Consider the following 17,836-nt stretch of genomic DNA (forward strand, 5'->3'; position numbering starts at 1 on the left):
TCCCCCCTCTTCCCCACCCGCTCGCCTCACCCTCCCCTCGGCCTCATTCCCTCCCCCTTGGCCCGCTGATATATTCCCTGACTCCCACCCATTGACTTGCTTCCCTCCTCTTGTCCTTAAGCTCCCATGCAAGACAATAGATACGATTCCCTCTCCTACCCCACCCCCCCCCCCCCCCCCCCCCCCCCCCCCCCTTCCTTCCTTCACTCTCTTGTTCGGCGGCCCACAAGGCACGGCCCTATCCCTCTCTCTCTCTCCCTCACTCTCTCTCTCTCTCTCTCTCTCTCACACACACACACACACACACACACACACACACACACACACACACACACACACACACACACACACACACACACACACACACACACACACACACACACACACACACACACACACACACACACACACACAAGCCTGTGAAGGCGCGGTAGGAAATACACACTCTGTCTCTCTCTTATCCACACACCCTATCCTTCCCTCTCCCTCTCTCAGCCTCCCAATCTCATTCTCTCTCCCTCTCGGGTGCTTAGGCCGCAACAGACCATACCCACACACACACCATACCTACACACACGCACACACACACACACACACACACACACACACACACACACACACACACACACACACACACACACACACACACACACCGCACGTACTCACGCTCTCTCTCTACCACATCTCCCCCCCTCCCATCCGCCTCGCGCAGTTTTAGCAGGCAGCCAGCCGTCAGCCATCAACGAAAAAAATAAGAATAAAAAAATATATTGTATATATATTAAAGCCCTTCCCACGCATGTTTATGTGCACACACATACATATACATACACACACCCACCCTCATGCACCAATACCCACACACACGGATATACGCACCGCACCACAAATACAAAAAAAAACACAAAGGTTACGACTACGACATCGACGAATAAAGAAGAAGGATCCAAAGCACGCGCCGCCAATAATAAAAAGAGAAAATGGGCCGAAGGCATGCCCCGGCCAACTCTGAAAAGAAGTACGCTCGACATCGAGGCACCGACAGCACACCATTCGCCGGCAACATGCAACCACAACGCCATTCCAGTAATTTATAGGTTATTTTCATCATTATCTTCAGTTTTCACCCGAGCCATTGTAAATTTCCATTTTTTTGTAAATATCCTCTCTCTAGGTGATGGTCACAAAGGCCCACCTAGAGATTCCCATCTTTTAATAACCTCCCAAAACAAAGCAAGGGTCAACCACACCGGGCCCACCACTTGTTTTGTCTCCCCGATTAAGCTTACCCTAGCCACACTGGGATTACCATAATCCAAGCAGCCAACACCTATAAATTGGCATTGAGAGGTCACTATCGGGGGGGGGGGGGGGCAATTCATGAGGAGCCAAGCATTTGGTAGAGTATAGTGGGAAGGATTGACACCATTTCCATCACTGGAAGGGGGGGTTTGTGTGTTGAGTTTGCCTTGGAAATTGCACCATGCGAAGGGAACCACATCCATCTCTCGACTCCAATGGTTGATGCACACACGTATACACGCTCATGGTAGTAAGTATTCACAATCATCGAGTCGTCTTAGAGAACGCACCAAGTAGGTTGCACCACCTTCTTCCCCTATCTCTCTACCACCACGGCATGCCACTTTGTAAATGTTACAGAAATAATTCACCCTCACACCCCCGAGGGTTTTCATCATTTGCAAACTTCTCTCTCTCTCTCTCTCTCTCTCTCTATTTCTCCCTCTCTCTCTCTCTCTCTCTCTCTCTCTCTCTCTCTCTCTCTCTCTCTCTCTATCTCTGGGTGTGTAACTTTGCGGTGTTCATATCATCGTGGTTTGCGTCCTAGCCGCTCAAAGCTAGGTGGTGCCCCCTGTTCACTTTACCGTGGCAGGCTTGAGGCGCGTCATGTGGCCCCCGTCGTTTTAGAGGTCGTCGGGGTTCGGGGTCGCTTTGCGTCCGTCAGTAGGAAAACTTTTCTTAAGTGTGGAGACATTCTCCCATGTAGAAATTTCTTCAACTCTATCTAGCCATTTTACCAACACTTGTCGTCTGACATGATGTCTGGTGCAAAGCTCATGAGAATCCAAAATCTTTTCGGGCTCATGAGGGATGCTTGGCGGTTTGATAAGGTCAACTAACACACCTATGTCAATGAGATTTTCATTCTGCCCTAGCTGTTTTTGTAAATGGCTAACATGAAAAATAGGATGAACTTGTGAGTGCTCTGGATGAGCTAACTTATTGTCTACTTGACCTATACGTTTGAGAATGGTAAATGGTCCGCAATAGCGTGGTGAAAGTTCAGCAACTTTTCCCGTCTTCAAACTTTTTGAATGCTCTGGAACCTTGAGGAAAACCTTATCTCCTTCTTCGAAAGTAGCAAGACGATGATGCTCATTAGCTTACTTCTGATATTAATTTTGAGCTTGCTTAAACATTTTATCTAGCAACTCGAAGCATGTCAAAATGGTCTTGATGAAAATCATATGCTTGTTGTATCTTCTCCTTAGCCAACCCCAGTGTAATAGGTGGTCTACGTTGAAATCCATATAAAAGCATAAATGGACCAAATCTTGTAGTCACATGCTTTGAACTATTATAAGCAAACTCCAACATAGGTAAGTAGTCTTTCCAATTGGTTTTCTTCTTGCTAATGTACACTCGTAGCATATCCTCTAGCACTTGATTAACTCTTTCGGTTTGACCATCTATTTCTGGATGATCAGCTGTACTTAGATTAAGTTTAGTTTTCAACTTTTGAAACAGAGCTCTCCAGAAGTGATTATTGAACTTTAATCTCTGTCACTAATAATGATACTAGCTGGAAGACCGTAGAGTCTATATATATGCTCTATAAATAGCCGTGCTAATTCCGGTGTCTTAACCGTAGTCTTAGTGGAAATTAATTGACCCATATTTGTGAGACGGTCTACAAGTACCCATATGGAATCATGGCCACGATTTGTACTAGGTAGACCTACTACAAAATCCATAGAGATACTCTCTCACTTACGTTATGGAATCTCTAAAGGATGTAAAAGGCCACCTACCTTGAGGTGCTTTGCCTGATTAATTTGGCACTATTGGCAGTTTAGTGCGTACTCTTGAACATCATGATGTAACCCTGGCCAATAAAATTACCGTCGAACTAAGGCATATGTCTTACAAATACCTGGATGACCAGCACTTGGACTATTGTGACACTCAAATAAGATTTGGCGCCTAGTGTTTGACTCCTTTGGCACACATACTCTACCCTTGTGGAGTAAGTAACCGTTCAATGGAAAAATTCTTCCATCACTTAAGCTCTTCTTGAGTAGGGGTGGAGCTCTGTGTGTTGGAGTTTTTATCTGCGTGTATAGAGACATGTTGATCCGACTGTACAGAGACATGTGAATGTGAGGGATCTCTTTTTAAAAATGCACTCCACACTTTAGCGTGTGATTGATCTTGTACACACTTGCCACGTAATGACTCCAAAAATCCACTCTTTATTTCCATGAAAGAAAGTGAATTAATCTGAGGCATCCGATTTAGTGCATCCAATACTCATAATCTTGAAGGACTTCTACCCATCTAGCTTTTGGCCTTTCAAGTCCATTTTAGTAAACCATTTGATACTCTCATGGTCAAAAACTACTTCAAACTCGGCACCATATAAATAGTGTCGCCACTTTCGTAAAGCATGAATTATGGCATAGAGCTCTCTCTCATAGACATAATTATTTTGTTGAGATCTATCTAGCTTTTTACTTTCAAAGGCTATAGGTCTTCCCTCCTAGAGAAGTACCACACCAATTGCGTTATCACTAGCATCAGTCTCTACCACAAACGGCTTAAGCGGGTCAATGATTGCTAGGATGGGAGCTGTGGCTATAGCTACCTTGAGCTGTTTAAAACTACATTTTTGTGCTTCTTCCCGAGAAAAGGTCTTACCTTTTTCTTTAAGTTGATTTGTCATAGGACAATAATTTTGGCATAATCACGGATATACTGTCGATAAAATCCAGCCATGCCTAATAATATTTGAAGCTCCTCAACCGTGTTGTGATGTGGCCATCGAAGAATGGCAGCGACCTTGTCAGTGTCCATCTTGATGCCAGAATAAGATATCACATGACCGAGGTAATGTATCTCTATTTTAAAGAAATCGCACTTGTATTGCTTAGCATACATAGTGTGAGCTCGTAGTAGCTGTTTGAACACTAATCATAAGTGTTCTATGTGTTCATCTTCAGTCTTACTGTAAATGAGAATGTCATCAAGGAAAACCACAACAAATTTTCCAAGATAGGGACGTAGAACACTATCCATGAGTGTCATAAATGTAACTGGAGCATTGGTTATTTGTAACATTTGCATTGAGTGCAGAGAGGTTGTGTTCAAGTACGCTCTGGTGATTTTCCAAAGTCTTGAAAGCAGCCATATCTACAAGGCCATGATCTCCTAGATAATCATCATCATGTATATTAGTGTCAGCAGCACCGGTGGTGCCCTAATTTTGATCTATGAGCTCAAAATCAAAAGTGTGTGTAGGTGGGATATCTTCACTGGCCATGGTAAACACACACTAATGTAAAGAGAGAAAAAAAAACGTCAACTTGTACCTTGTAAAAATCTTGAAGTTTTTGTGTTTTTTATGCTCGACGATTTGCGTCGCATGCGAACCTCGCCTTGCGGAAATTGTAGCGTTTTGCGTGTCGTTTGTCGTAAGATCACCGTTGTGGATTCTTCACAAAAACTCGTCATTTTTGTGAAGGCTTTTGTTCACTTTGAAGCTACCTCCTTGAGGAAATTTTTGGAGGAAAACTTGCCTTCCTAAGGTGAAACTACTTCCTTGAAGTTTGAAGCTTTCCCTTTCCTTCTAGCCTTCTTGTCAACACAAGTATGCTATCTTTATGTGTTATACACAACAAGGCTCAATAGCTTGATGATGAAGTGTTGGCCTCTTACCCTCATGGGGTGGGTTCAACCCTCTTCATGCAAGGGTTAAGCGGGCCTTCTTACGCGCGCAGCCAATGGAAGCCTTCGGAGCCGTAGATTTGCCGCTCGCGTTTGCCTTAGTCGCCCGCTGTGGAGGACATAGGTAGGGTGGTTGCGGTCGGCCAATGCTGTCTGCCTTCACGTGCTGCGCATAGAAACCTATGCCTACCTTCTTTTTGCTGCACAACAGAGACATCGTTGTGCAGCAAAAAGAAGGTAGGCAACAAAAGTAGGCCACTTATGTGGAACATATTTTGTAGTCATTGTTGGAGAAGGCAAGGATGGATATCCACAAAAATGCCTTCCAAAACAATGTGATTGCACACTATGCTAGGGTTTTGATTGCAAATCCTCTCCTTCACTGTATATCGAGGCTCATACTTCTTGTACATTTGACAAGCAATAGGTTTGACTCTACATTCATAAGACTTCAATGGGATGTTGTATCTTTATGCTAGAATATGTCTCAAAAGTGTGGTTGGTCCTCTCATTGGCAGATGGGGATGTGCAACACAGAAAACTCATGAAAGAAGACTATACTTCAGTCATTGGAGAGAAATTTCTGATTCCTTGGAAGGGTTGGCCATTGACTGTAAGTAGAGATAAAGGAGGAGGCATATTTGGGTTGCATGATTCATATTTCATTCACAATGGGAAAATGTTGATAAATCCCTTAGACAATGCTTCTAGGTGGCTAGTCCTTGGCAAAGACCTAGCCACCTTGAATCATGTTGCTTTTGTATATCACCATTTCAAGGTAGATGAGCATGGTCTACAAGAAGGGGATGTGGAGAGGAAGGTTAGACAAATTTGGAGATTAAAACAAAGAATATAAGCAGGATAGAAAGTTCAAATATGCCTAAAATATAAGCATAAAGTGGAGGATTCCAACATGAAATAACACTTGAAATAGAGATATATCATTCAATGGTAGCATTGTATATTAACATCTTTTTATCCCCAACACGACATGTCATGGACATTGTTGTTGATGAACAAGAAAAGATTCGGGGCCAACTATCGCCTTTTGTGGAGGTAGATGGCAAGAAAATGTGCAAGAGTACTTTAGTCACTCAACATAATGGAAATCCTACTCTTTCCAAGGACATACTGACAAGGGTGAAAAGTGGTATTTACTACACTTTTGACAAGAATGTCAAGTTTCAAGAAAGAATATGCCTTGTAGTAGGATCGGATTGTGCCATGCTTTTTGAAAGTTTGTCTATTACATGTATGAGAAGAAAGTTAGGTGCTGCTATGAAGGAAACACGTGGACCCATTGATCTTCCTACTCGGGGGGGGGGGGGGGGGGGGGGGTCACTATTTTTAAATTGTGTATATCGCGTGCGTTGAAGGACTATTTACAAAATTCTTATCTGTGAGTTTTTGATAAATAAAATACACCATTTTCTTATTCAATCTGCAATTTTTTTCCCCAATTTCCTTTTACAGTACCCTTTTGTATGTGAAACTGTGAAAAAAAAAGAAATTTAGTAACCCCTTTTGTTGCACTCACATGATAGTCACATAATTATTAAGTGCCCCTCTAATGTGGAGATACATCTAGCATGGTATCAAAGCCAAGGGAACAAGGTGTCATTTGTACTACCTTGTGGATAATGAATGTGTACCCTTGGAATCAATAATCTCCCTTTCAAATTTGACATATGGTTTGGAGACAAAAAATAATGAACTTGATGCTGAAGATTACAAAGTCTTCAATGACTATGTGAAAGGTATAGAAATATAAACAAATCCCTATGATCAGATTATTTATGTGCTCTTTGAATAACGTTTGACTTTTACAACCTACTAAGAACACTAAGCTATTAGTTAGATATTAATATCTTAGGTAGAATACGAGTACAAATAATATGTTTGTTTACTTAAGAGGTGTTTTTTTTGTATGATCATCAAGAAAATCTTTTGGTTTCTTGTAGGTTGACACACATTTTACATGGGCATCGCTCAATGATTGGAGATTTTACAAGAAATTTACATATTTCTCAGTTTTGATATGCATTTTGACTTGGTGTTTATTATGATGGTTTTGTTGAAGTTGAATTATAAGCTCATTGCAACTTTTGTAAGTATTTATTTAGGAGACAAACAAGATAATGTTTTGTACTGTGAAGGATATAGATCGCACATAACCATAAAGTATCTTAACATTATGATAGTTTATGACTGTTTTGATTGTTTTTATTCAAAAAAACACTTTAAGATCTAAATGTGTTTCTATCTCAATATGTGATGTATGGATGTTTTTAGCAATGCCTTAAATCCCATGTGGGAACCTAAAGAGTAGGTAGCTTGCATTTTTTGGTTGAAATATGATCTTTGTTTAGTGAAAACTCTGTCAAATTTTTTCCAAAGAGCGTTTTTCATGTTAGTAGTGAAAGACTATTCAACAATTTATAGATTTGCTATTTCATTACATTGAGGCTTATTTATGTTTGCAATGGTACTTTAGATGACTAACAATACAGATCACAACAAGGTTAGTACACATAAGATAGGGGGGCTTTGGAAATACTAAAAAACTCGTATGTAGGGGTTTATGTAAGTTATATGATCTCTGTAGATAGGGGCTAGGTCAGTATGCATGGTTTCGTATATAGGGGAGTTTTGGCTTAGGGGTTGGTCATAGGTGACATCCTGTCATAGCAAAGCAAAGCCACTTTAGTACATAACATGGTTGTAATAATTTTTGCAGCACAACCATAACCAAAAAAAAAAGATCCACGACCCATACTGGCTTCCACAATCAAAATCACAACCATAATCCATGAGGGATCTCAACTATTGACCACAAGCAATAATCCTCACAGTGAACCAACTCCCATACTTCAATTTTTGACTATACACGATGTAGCCAAATCGAGCCGTACCTGATCCTTAAAGGATGAATTTTTATGCATAAAAATAATTTTGGCTAGTGACTAAACATGAAGTCAAAATCCAATTTTGATAGTTTCTAACCATGCATAAGCAATGTGCTATGACTGCAACTCCCCCTCCTTGCACATAAAGCTAGTTTTGATCTAGAAGGGTGGAAAGCACTACACACATACACATGATTCATATACATGTGAAAAACAAATTTTCCTTTTTTTTTGGATGCATACAAGACATAAAAAAGAAAGTACTTGACCTAAACCCAATGCATCAAGCTCATTCCCATAGCACAAACTAATAATTTATCACATGAATTCACCCATATGAGGCTCATGCAAACAACCGTGACATGAAGAGAAAGCCACCTTATGCATACTTGCCCTTGTCGTTCGGGGTGACTAACCATATACCCACATTTAAGTTTATGGAAATAAAAAACTTACAAAAATAAAACATAAAATATATATGAATCACCCATCAAACTCATGACTCCATATGGTACTCTCCCTAGGTAGCATTCCTACACGTTGTTGAGAAACAAGAAAACTGGAACACCTCTATAAAGATGTCACCCAAGAGCGTTGAAAGGGCACTACAAGAACACCAAAAGATTTGGAAAATCACTTTGAAACACCACAAGTCCAACAAGAATAGTTCCCTTGGGAATTTACTGGTTGTCGCCCACCCAAGAGACTATGTCACATAGGAGCAAAACCCTACCAAAGCATGGATTTACAGCACATACCGACCAATGCATATGAGGACAAGGGCCTCCCCTGTCACCATTGAACATCACAAACCCACAATTTCAATATCAATTCCACAATTCATAGATGCATGCCCTCCCAATCTGTTTGCACACAATTTGCCACTAGGCTGCCATAGCCATAACCCTGCAGAGAATTAGTTGTAAACTAAACATCACAACTCCAAATAGGGCACTTTAAAGCTTGAGAGAAATCTTGAAAAATGAGTGGAGAGAAATCTGAAGATGAACAAATTTTTATCTACACACTGCTACATGCAAAATTGATGCGAACAGGGAGCTGTGCCCACACGACTACACGTAGAGCAGGCAAGGCGGGGGCAAAAACTGCAACAACAGAAACCATCAAGGAGACACAACGAGCTCAAACCTGCAATTTTTTGGAGTTTGGATAAATTTTTTAAAGTTTGTACATGATTTTTAGTTATATACAAGTATCACTTCAAAAAACTCACTCATGGGCACTTACAACAGCCCAACAGCTGGCGCTACACTAGTGACTTGCCCTGCATGTACATGTGCTTGCTCTAAAAAATCCACAAAAAAGCCCACATATACTTTTGACATCGGGTGTCATGTCTGTATGTACAAATTTACAAAAAAACGGGGTGTCAAAAATGTGCCCAATATAGTTTGCCACACCCCAGCCTGCTAGATCATTCGTGATCAACAGCACAAAAGAGATCCTGTAAACCACATGAGGAAGTCTTCACTTCATCTTCATCCTTAGACATATGAACCAAAACTTCTTCAAAAGAAGGCTCATCCTCAATCACAGTCATCAACCTTGCAATATACTTCTTCAACTTGTAGCCATTCACCCGTGCTTTTGGGGTGCCATCCAAGTCAGCAAGCTGATATGTGCCATTTGGAAACCTGTTTAAGACCAAGAAAGGATCTTGCCACTTGATTTGAAATTTCTTTTGAAAAGTGCTATCAAGCTTACTGTGGTAATGAAGAACCATGTCACCCTTCTTGATGTCCTTGTCCTTCACCTTCTCATTTGCCTTTGCTTGATTATTCTTCAAGACCTGCTCATAATGCTCAAAAGACAACAACCTATCCAACTGTACACATTGCAAATATAGAAGCCTTTCCTTGAATTCATCATTGGGCTCTTCTTCAAGCTTTAGCATCATCTTCAAAGCTGGTATCTCCACCTCAATAGGAAGTAAAGCCTCTTCGCCAAAAACTAGATGGAAGGGAGAGAAACCAGTATTGATTTAATGGCAGTCCTGTAAGCCCATAGAGCACAAGGTAGCTCTAAATCCCAAGTCTTCACATTGTTTCTTATCATATTTGTAAGCATACTTATGAGTTCTCCATTAAACCTTTCACTCATGCCATTTCATTGGGGATAATATGGAGTAGTAAACTTGCGATGCACATGAAGCTTCTCACATAGATAATCCACCAGATCTCCCTTTAAACCTGGACCCTTGTCAAAAATTAACTCCAACGGCATGCCAAATTTGCAGAAAATATCTTCATATATAAATAAGGAGACATCCTTACTCGTGATGTGCTTAACAGATTTAGCTTCAGCCCACTTGGATAGACAGTCAACAACAGTAAGTATGTAATATTTTCCTCTAGCTCTCATATGTAGAGGACCTATTGCATCAATACCCCAATTCTCAAACACATCATAAGCCACAATGGTGCCTCTAATTTCTGATTTGAGAACCCTATTTGCCATGCTTTGACACTTTTCACAAGACTTGCACCAATGATGAATATCACGTTGAATGCTTGCCCACACATACCCCTCTTGCAAGACTTTATGCAAAGTGACCACCACAAGAACCCTCATAATTCTCCTCTAAAATTTTGTAAATTTCCTCTTTCGAAGAAACTTTTCTCATCACAAGATCAGTCCCCTTCATATATAAGGCATCACCAAGTAGCACATACCTTTTGGCACGATGTAGGAAGGCATACTTTTTTGACTTCTCCAACTCTGATGGAAGCATACCTATTTGTAGAAACCCTTCGTCCCTCTCTAAAGCTTCCTTTCCCAAATAAAGAGGATAATCAGTCCTTATCACATACAATTGCCCAATTGAAGCCTATGACGCACCATGTGCTTCTTCATTTTGAGACCTGTCCACATGCCTTAAACTCCAAGCTTTAGCCTTGGATTCTTACTTTGCCACACCCCAAGTACTTGCTTAACCACCAAAAGAGCATCACCGCTTATCCTCACACGACAGATGCCAAGCTCAAGGCAAAGGTTGAGACCTTTCTCTAAAGTAGCATACTCAGCTTCATTGTTGCTTTGTGTTGTAAGCTTCAAACTCCTTTTAGTTACCAAAGCACCTTGAGGATCATAGATTACAACACCTCCTGAAGCTTCACCATGCGCTTTCCTGTAAGAGCCATAAAAAACAATAGATAGGCATTGTCTATGTTAGGAGCTTCCATGTGTTGCTTCTTCACTGCGTCCTCCTTAAGAAGAAGAGGGCTTTCCTTATAAGTAAGAAAATCAGCCAATGCATCCCTTGTACTCTCCTCAACAAGAAAAGAGAATTGGAATTCCTGTAACTCCACAATCCACTTCATGAGCCTCTTTGACAAAGTAGGCTATTCACCAATTGAGGTAGAAGAGTGTAGCTAGTGAGGAATGTGAATGGTTTAGGGAGAAGGTAGTGCCTAAACCTTCTACATGCATAAATCACACTCACCATGATGAGCTCCACCTCAGTATAGCCTCTTTCCACCTCTAGCTTCACCTTGCTAGCACAATAGATAGGCTTCATGTAGTGGGAGTTGTTACCTCTTTGAAGAAGCATAGCTCCAATGGCATCCTCACCTATTGATGGATTCACATAAAACTCCTTATCCCAATTAGGAGCTTGCATAGCAGGAAGAGAACCAAAAACCTCTTTGATACCTTGAAAAACCTCTTCACATTCATTTGTCCATTGTAGAGGATTGTAGAGGATCCAACCTTGCTACTTGTTGTAGAGGATGAAGAATTTGAAAGGACAAAGGAATGAACCTTGCCATATACTTCACCTTTTGAATGAAAGTAGCAATTTGCTTTTTATCCTCAGGTGATGGGAGGAGCACCAAAGACTTCCCTTTGTTAGGATCTGCTTCAATCCCATTCTCTGAGACCATATGCCCCAAAAACTTCACTCTTGGTTGAGCAAGATGACACTTCTTTGGGTTGAGTTAACCTTCACTTTCATCATATGCGGCTTGAATGCTATTCCAAGCTTTTGCACAATGATCCTTTCTAGAGCTATAACAGAAAAGTTATCAATAAGATCCTTCACTAACTTGCCAAGAAAGGGAGAGAATACTTCATTGATGTGCTTTTGATACCACTCACATCCATTCATAAGACCAAAAGGAAGCACACAATAACAAAAGCATCCCCATGGTGTGATAAATGTGGTCTTCTTTTGCTCTTCTAAAGCCAAGGTGAGCTGAAGAATCAAGTATGTCATCTATGAAAGGAAGAGGATATGGAAATTTAGGCAATTTAACAGAGATACATTAAAATAAGGGGTTTTTATATTCAATTTTGGAAAAAATTACTAAAATAAGGGGTCATTTTATTCATTCACACATGTTCAAAGAGGGATTTTTTAAATACCCCACGAACGCACGTTATATAGTCGGGTACTAAATGGTGAACCCCCCGAGGATATGGATCCCTCTTCATGGCTGCATTTAGAGTCTTAAAATCAACACATATCCTCCACTTTCCATCCTTCTTGGGTGTGACAACAATAGGACTCACCCATTCTGCAGTACTCACAGGACATATAAAACTTGCTTCAAGAAGATTGTCTACCTCTTCTTTAAAGCATTAAGTTGTACCTGTCCCATTCTCCTTAGCTTTTGGCGTACGGGCTGAGCTCCTTCCTTGATTGGAATGTGAATTTCCTCTCCCTTAAAGCCTCTAATTTCCTCATAAGAAGTGATGAATAAATGGGAAAATTGCTGTATCATATGTAGGTACTCACCCTTCTCATGACTAGTCAAGTCGGGAGAACATACCTTGTATCAGCTCCTGTTTGACATTAAGTTGAACTTTTGGGTAGCATTAGCTCTTCAATTTGCTCATAAGGACCAGATATATCATCATTCTCCATAAGGCCAAGAAATATATGTTTCTCATCATGCTCTTCTTCAAGAAACAAGGAGGAAACATCTAGATCACTATCGCTGCTATCTTCCACTTCACTGCCATCATCCCCATTTTCTTCTTCTTCACTTGAGTACTCTTCTTCATCATTTTTATCATAAAAATCAGCATCCAAAGATTTCTTGCTAGCCATATCAAACCTCTTCTTATCACCCCTTCTATTGTAGAGAGTGATGGTACCATGTCCCCAATCTTGTATAGCTTTGATTGCATGTAACCATGGTCTTCCAAGGATGAGAGGGAAAGCACCAATACCTGCGGGCATAAAATGGAAATTGACCAGCACTTTAACATCAAATACATCCACCTCCAAGTCCGTTACAACTCCCAAGCACCTTACCCTTGATTGGTTGGCAAGATTTATGCAAAAATGTGAATTCTTCACCATGTTGAGTCCCAACTTTGATACACAAGCTTGAGTAATAATACATACATGTGCACCTCTGTCAATAAAAGCCTCTCCAATTAACTTCCTTTTATGCCATGCATCCATAGTAGGGCATATATCAGGTTGACTACATGCTTCCATTGCCTCTTTAACTTAGGACACATTTCCATGATTTGCCCAAAGGTAACATCAGTCTTTCTACCCACAAAATCAGCCCTTAAACTATAATTTAGTTGCCCTTCTCCCAAAGGAAAGTCAGATGCATTGTAATGCTGCTTGGGTTTTCTCTTCTTCTTCTCTTTACCTGTACCTGTTTCAACCTGTTTCCCTCTTTTATGGCTGGGACTTGCATCACTCATATCATGATCTCTTGTAACCCTCTTACGTACAAGCATGCCAATAGCTCCCGAATCATCCTCTTTCTTCTCCAAATAGATTATGCTTACCACCTTTGTTTTGCCCTTCTCTTCAACTATCACCACTTGGTCCTGCTTCCCCTTTGATCTCAATACCATAATCTTGAGCTCAAGAACGATTTTGTGGAGGAAGAGGAAACATGTCACAACCTATTCTCTTTGGCTTGTCACGTTGAGGGCTTTTATGACCCCATTCACCACAATTGTAACATTGAAACATATCCCCTCTTCCAGCCATGCCACTTCCTCTACCACCTGTAAACCCCTCATTGCTTCCATATCCACGTCCGTATCCATAGCTTTGACCTCTTCCACCTCCCATCATATGCACACTGAGATTATTTATAAGACCTACAACCTCTTGCATCTCCTTGCGAAAAGCATTCACATCATGAGAAGCTTGTTGATCATAAACCAGCTCCCTGATGAGGACCCTTGGTTGTGCTACCGCTTTCACTTCAACCTTTGGCTCAACATTGATTCCAAGTTGGTGAAGACGCTCTGATTTCCACTCTTTATTCTTTGCAATTTCAACTGCCTCCTCAAAGGTCCTTGGCTGCTTAAGCTCTACCTTCAAGCGTAGGTTACTCCTCAAACCTGCAAGAAACTTGTCCTTCTTCAACATGGATGGAGGAATTTCAGCCCCGAAAGATGTACCCTACTTTGTCCATAATGCATTGAATGCCATCACAAAGTCTTCTATGGTCTGTCCTTCACCCTGCACCAAGCCTTGAATGGACTGCCATACCTTTTGTGGGTCTTCCACATGTTGAAAGTGTGTAAGAAAATCATGTCTTACTATTTCATAAGTCATAACTTGAGGAGGTTGGGCTGATTGTAGCTCCTTTTCATAGCCTTCCAACCATTCCCTAGCATCTGCCTTCAAACAGAAGTAGAAGATTCGTAGCACCAATGCTCTGTCTCTTGCTTGTCAGCAAGAAGGCAAGCAAACTCCATTCACTCAATGAAACCTTTGGAAATTTCATTTGATTTTCCACTAAACTCTGGAGAACTAAATGCCACGTCTTCCAAAACCTGTAAACTGAAGGTAACTTGAAGCGATTCCTCGGTGGTGGACACCAAAACAGTGTTGGGAAACAAGAAAACTGGAACACCTCTATAACGATTTCACCCAAGAGCGTTGAAAGGGCACTACAAGAACACCAAAAGCTTTGGAAAATCACTTTGAAACACCAGAAGTCCAACAAGAGTAGTCCCCTTGGGAATTTACTGGTCGCCGCCCACCCAAGAAACTGTCACATAGGAGCAAAACCCTACCAAACATGGATTTATAGCACACGCCGACCAATGCATATGAATACAAGGGCCTCCAATTTCTCCATTGAACATCACAAACCCACAATTTCAATATAAATTCCACAATTCATAGATACATGCCCTCCCAATCTGTCTGCACACAATTTGCCACTAGGCTGCCATAGCCATAACCCTGCAGAGAACTAGTCATAACTTGAAGAGCACAACTCCAAATGGGGCACCTTAAAGCTTGAGAGAAAGCTTGAAAAATGACTGGCATAAAAACTAAAGATGACCAAAGTTGGATCTACACGCTGCTACATGAAAAATTGATGCGAACATGGAGCTATCCCGACACGATTACACGTAGAGTAGGCACGGCGGGGGCAAAAAATGCAACAAAAACCATCAAGGAGGCACAACGAGCTCAAACCTGAAATTTTCTGGATTTTGGCTTATTTTTTAATGCTTGTACATGAGTTTTAGTTATATACAAGTCTCATTTCAAAAAACTCACTCACAGGCACTTACAACAGCCCAACAGCTGGCGCTATACTAGTGACTTGCCCTACATGTACATGTCCTTGCTAAAGCAAGCTAAAAAACCCACAAAAAGAAATCCTACAAAACTTTTGACATCAAGCGTCATGTCCGTATGTTCAAATTTCAAAAAATGGGGTGTCAAAAATGAGCCCAACAACGTATCAGTAATCCCATACAATGAACGGTTAATAACTGGCACTAATGAAGTGATATCGATGATATAAATATATTTACTAGAAATTATAATCAAGATTTTATTTCGGCTAAGTGGGTTTCTTCATTTGATGAATCTATATAGTGGTTTTCTAAGGAACCTGGTGGGGTCCAAAAATATTGACTAAGTGTAGTACCATAACTATTTACTTGTGTGGATTATTACGTGACACATAAGAGATAAAACACTCTAAACGATGTGTTTAATTTTTGATTCAAAAGGTTTGACCTGATTTATAGAAGTTAGGAGATACAACCAAAATAGTGTCCCTACCACCTACATAACGTGTTACACGAAAACAAAAGCGCTTTTTAGGTTCCTACGTGATCACGAACACGTCATATGCATATATCAACGTGCTAAATAATAATGAAACAAGCACAGGGAATTCTTATACACATTTGGTAAGCCCTTACATACCTATGTACACAAAAAAGCAACCATCGAGAGTGTAGTTTCTCATAGACGAAGTAAAGAGAGAAAGAGATGATGGCTATGGAGTATATAGCTTCTTAGCGTGACCAAAAAGTGATTATTGGTGGTTATAAGGCTTCTTGCTTTGTCCTAAGAGAGTAAAAATGAGAGCTACATAGAGATTTTTTCCACCACAAAGTTGTTGGGGAGTATGTACACCGTGAAAAGAGAAGAGAATATAGTAAGTAAGTAGAGAGAGAATATTCTTCTTCTTCTTTTTCCCGTGAACGAGAGAGAATTTTTTATGGAGATGGTGATGGAGAGCTTTGGTTGAGCAAGGGGAAAATATTTCTTAGCAAGAATGATGTCTTGGCTAGGTACTTCCAAAGGTGAGCATAGATTAATGTAAAGGACATATCTTTGCACCTAAATATCACCTTATTGAAGCTTTTCCTTAACCCAAGGCTATGGATTGGCCATGTATTCAATAGGTATTTGTATTCAGTGTTTGGATTGGGCATCAATATATAATTCCCATTCTATGTAGAAATTTAAAACAAGATAATCTCTAGTCCATTTTGAAGTCCAAAACACTTCAACTCCCTAACAAACATTTAGCTTGACAACAAAGTTTTTTTTTTTTTTTTTTTGCAAACTCAATTGAGAGTTCATCTAGGCAATTAAGGAGATCCATCTAAAAACAAGACAAAGAGAGAGAAGACTTAGTACCAAAATTGAGTCTACGCTCTTTATTCATCAAAATTTGATTTTTATGGGTGCTCACAATACTACACATGTCGCGGAGCTAATTCTCTAAATATCCTCTTAACTTTCATCACTACAAAATCCTCTTAGACCTCTCATAATATTGTGATCTATGATCATCTTCTAATCTTTCCTTCCCTATGATGGTAGCAAGTGCTTCAAATTTCTTGGCAAATTTAGTCATCCTAAGCATCTGTGTATGCATTGCTAGGTAATAGTACATGTCCCCTCTAGAACTAGCCACATCCTAAGTTGGAGTAGCCTTAGGTTAGCAAACCGATTCTTTGGGCTATCATCAATATAAACAAAAACTTGATGGGAAGGGTCTTGATTACGAGTAGGATAACTATGGTCAACACTATTTTGACAAGTCGTGCACATCTTACCTGCAAAACCACTTTAGCACATAAACTAGATGTAAACATTTTGGCAAGACATCCATAACCAAAAAAATGATGGACCAGCCACACCGCTTCCATAATCAAAATCACTACCATAATCCATGAGGGATCACAACCCTTGACCATAAGCCATACTCCTCGCACACTTTTTAATCCATTGCCTTTATGGAGTTGAGGATGTGTTTATTACTTTTGTCAAATTTTTACTATACAAGATATAGTCAAATTGAGCCAACATACCTGCCCATGAAAGGATGAATTTTTATGTGTAAAAAGAAGTTTGACCAGTGACTAAACATGACATCAAAATCCCATCTTGATAATATCTAACCATGCATAAGTGATGTACTATGACTGCAACTCACCCTCCTTGCACACAAAGTAGCACTACACACGTGCATATGGGACATCCACACATCATGTGGCCTCATCACATCAATCCAATCATGATGCAAAACAACCCCACCACTTTGTTCAAGCACATGTCATAACTTCACATATTTGCAAAAAAATAAAATAAAATTTTTGGATGCGTACAAGACATGAAAAAGAAAGTACTTGACCTCAACCCAATGCATCAAGCTCAACCCCATAAACTAATACTTTATTACATGACTTCACCCATATGA

This window comes from Adiantum capillus-veneris, chromosome 25 (genome assembly GCF_014529385.1).
Source record: "Adiantum capillus-veneris isolate H3 chromosome 25, ASM1452938v2, whole genome shotgun sequence".
NCBI lineage: Eukaryota > Viridiplantae > Streptophyta > Polypodiopsida > Polypodiales > Pteridaceae > Adiantum > Adiantum capillus-veneris.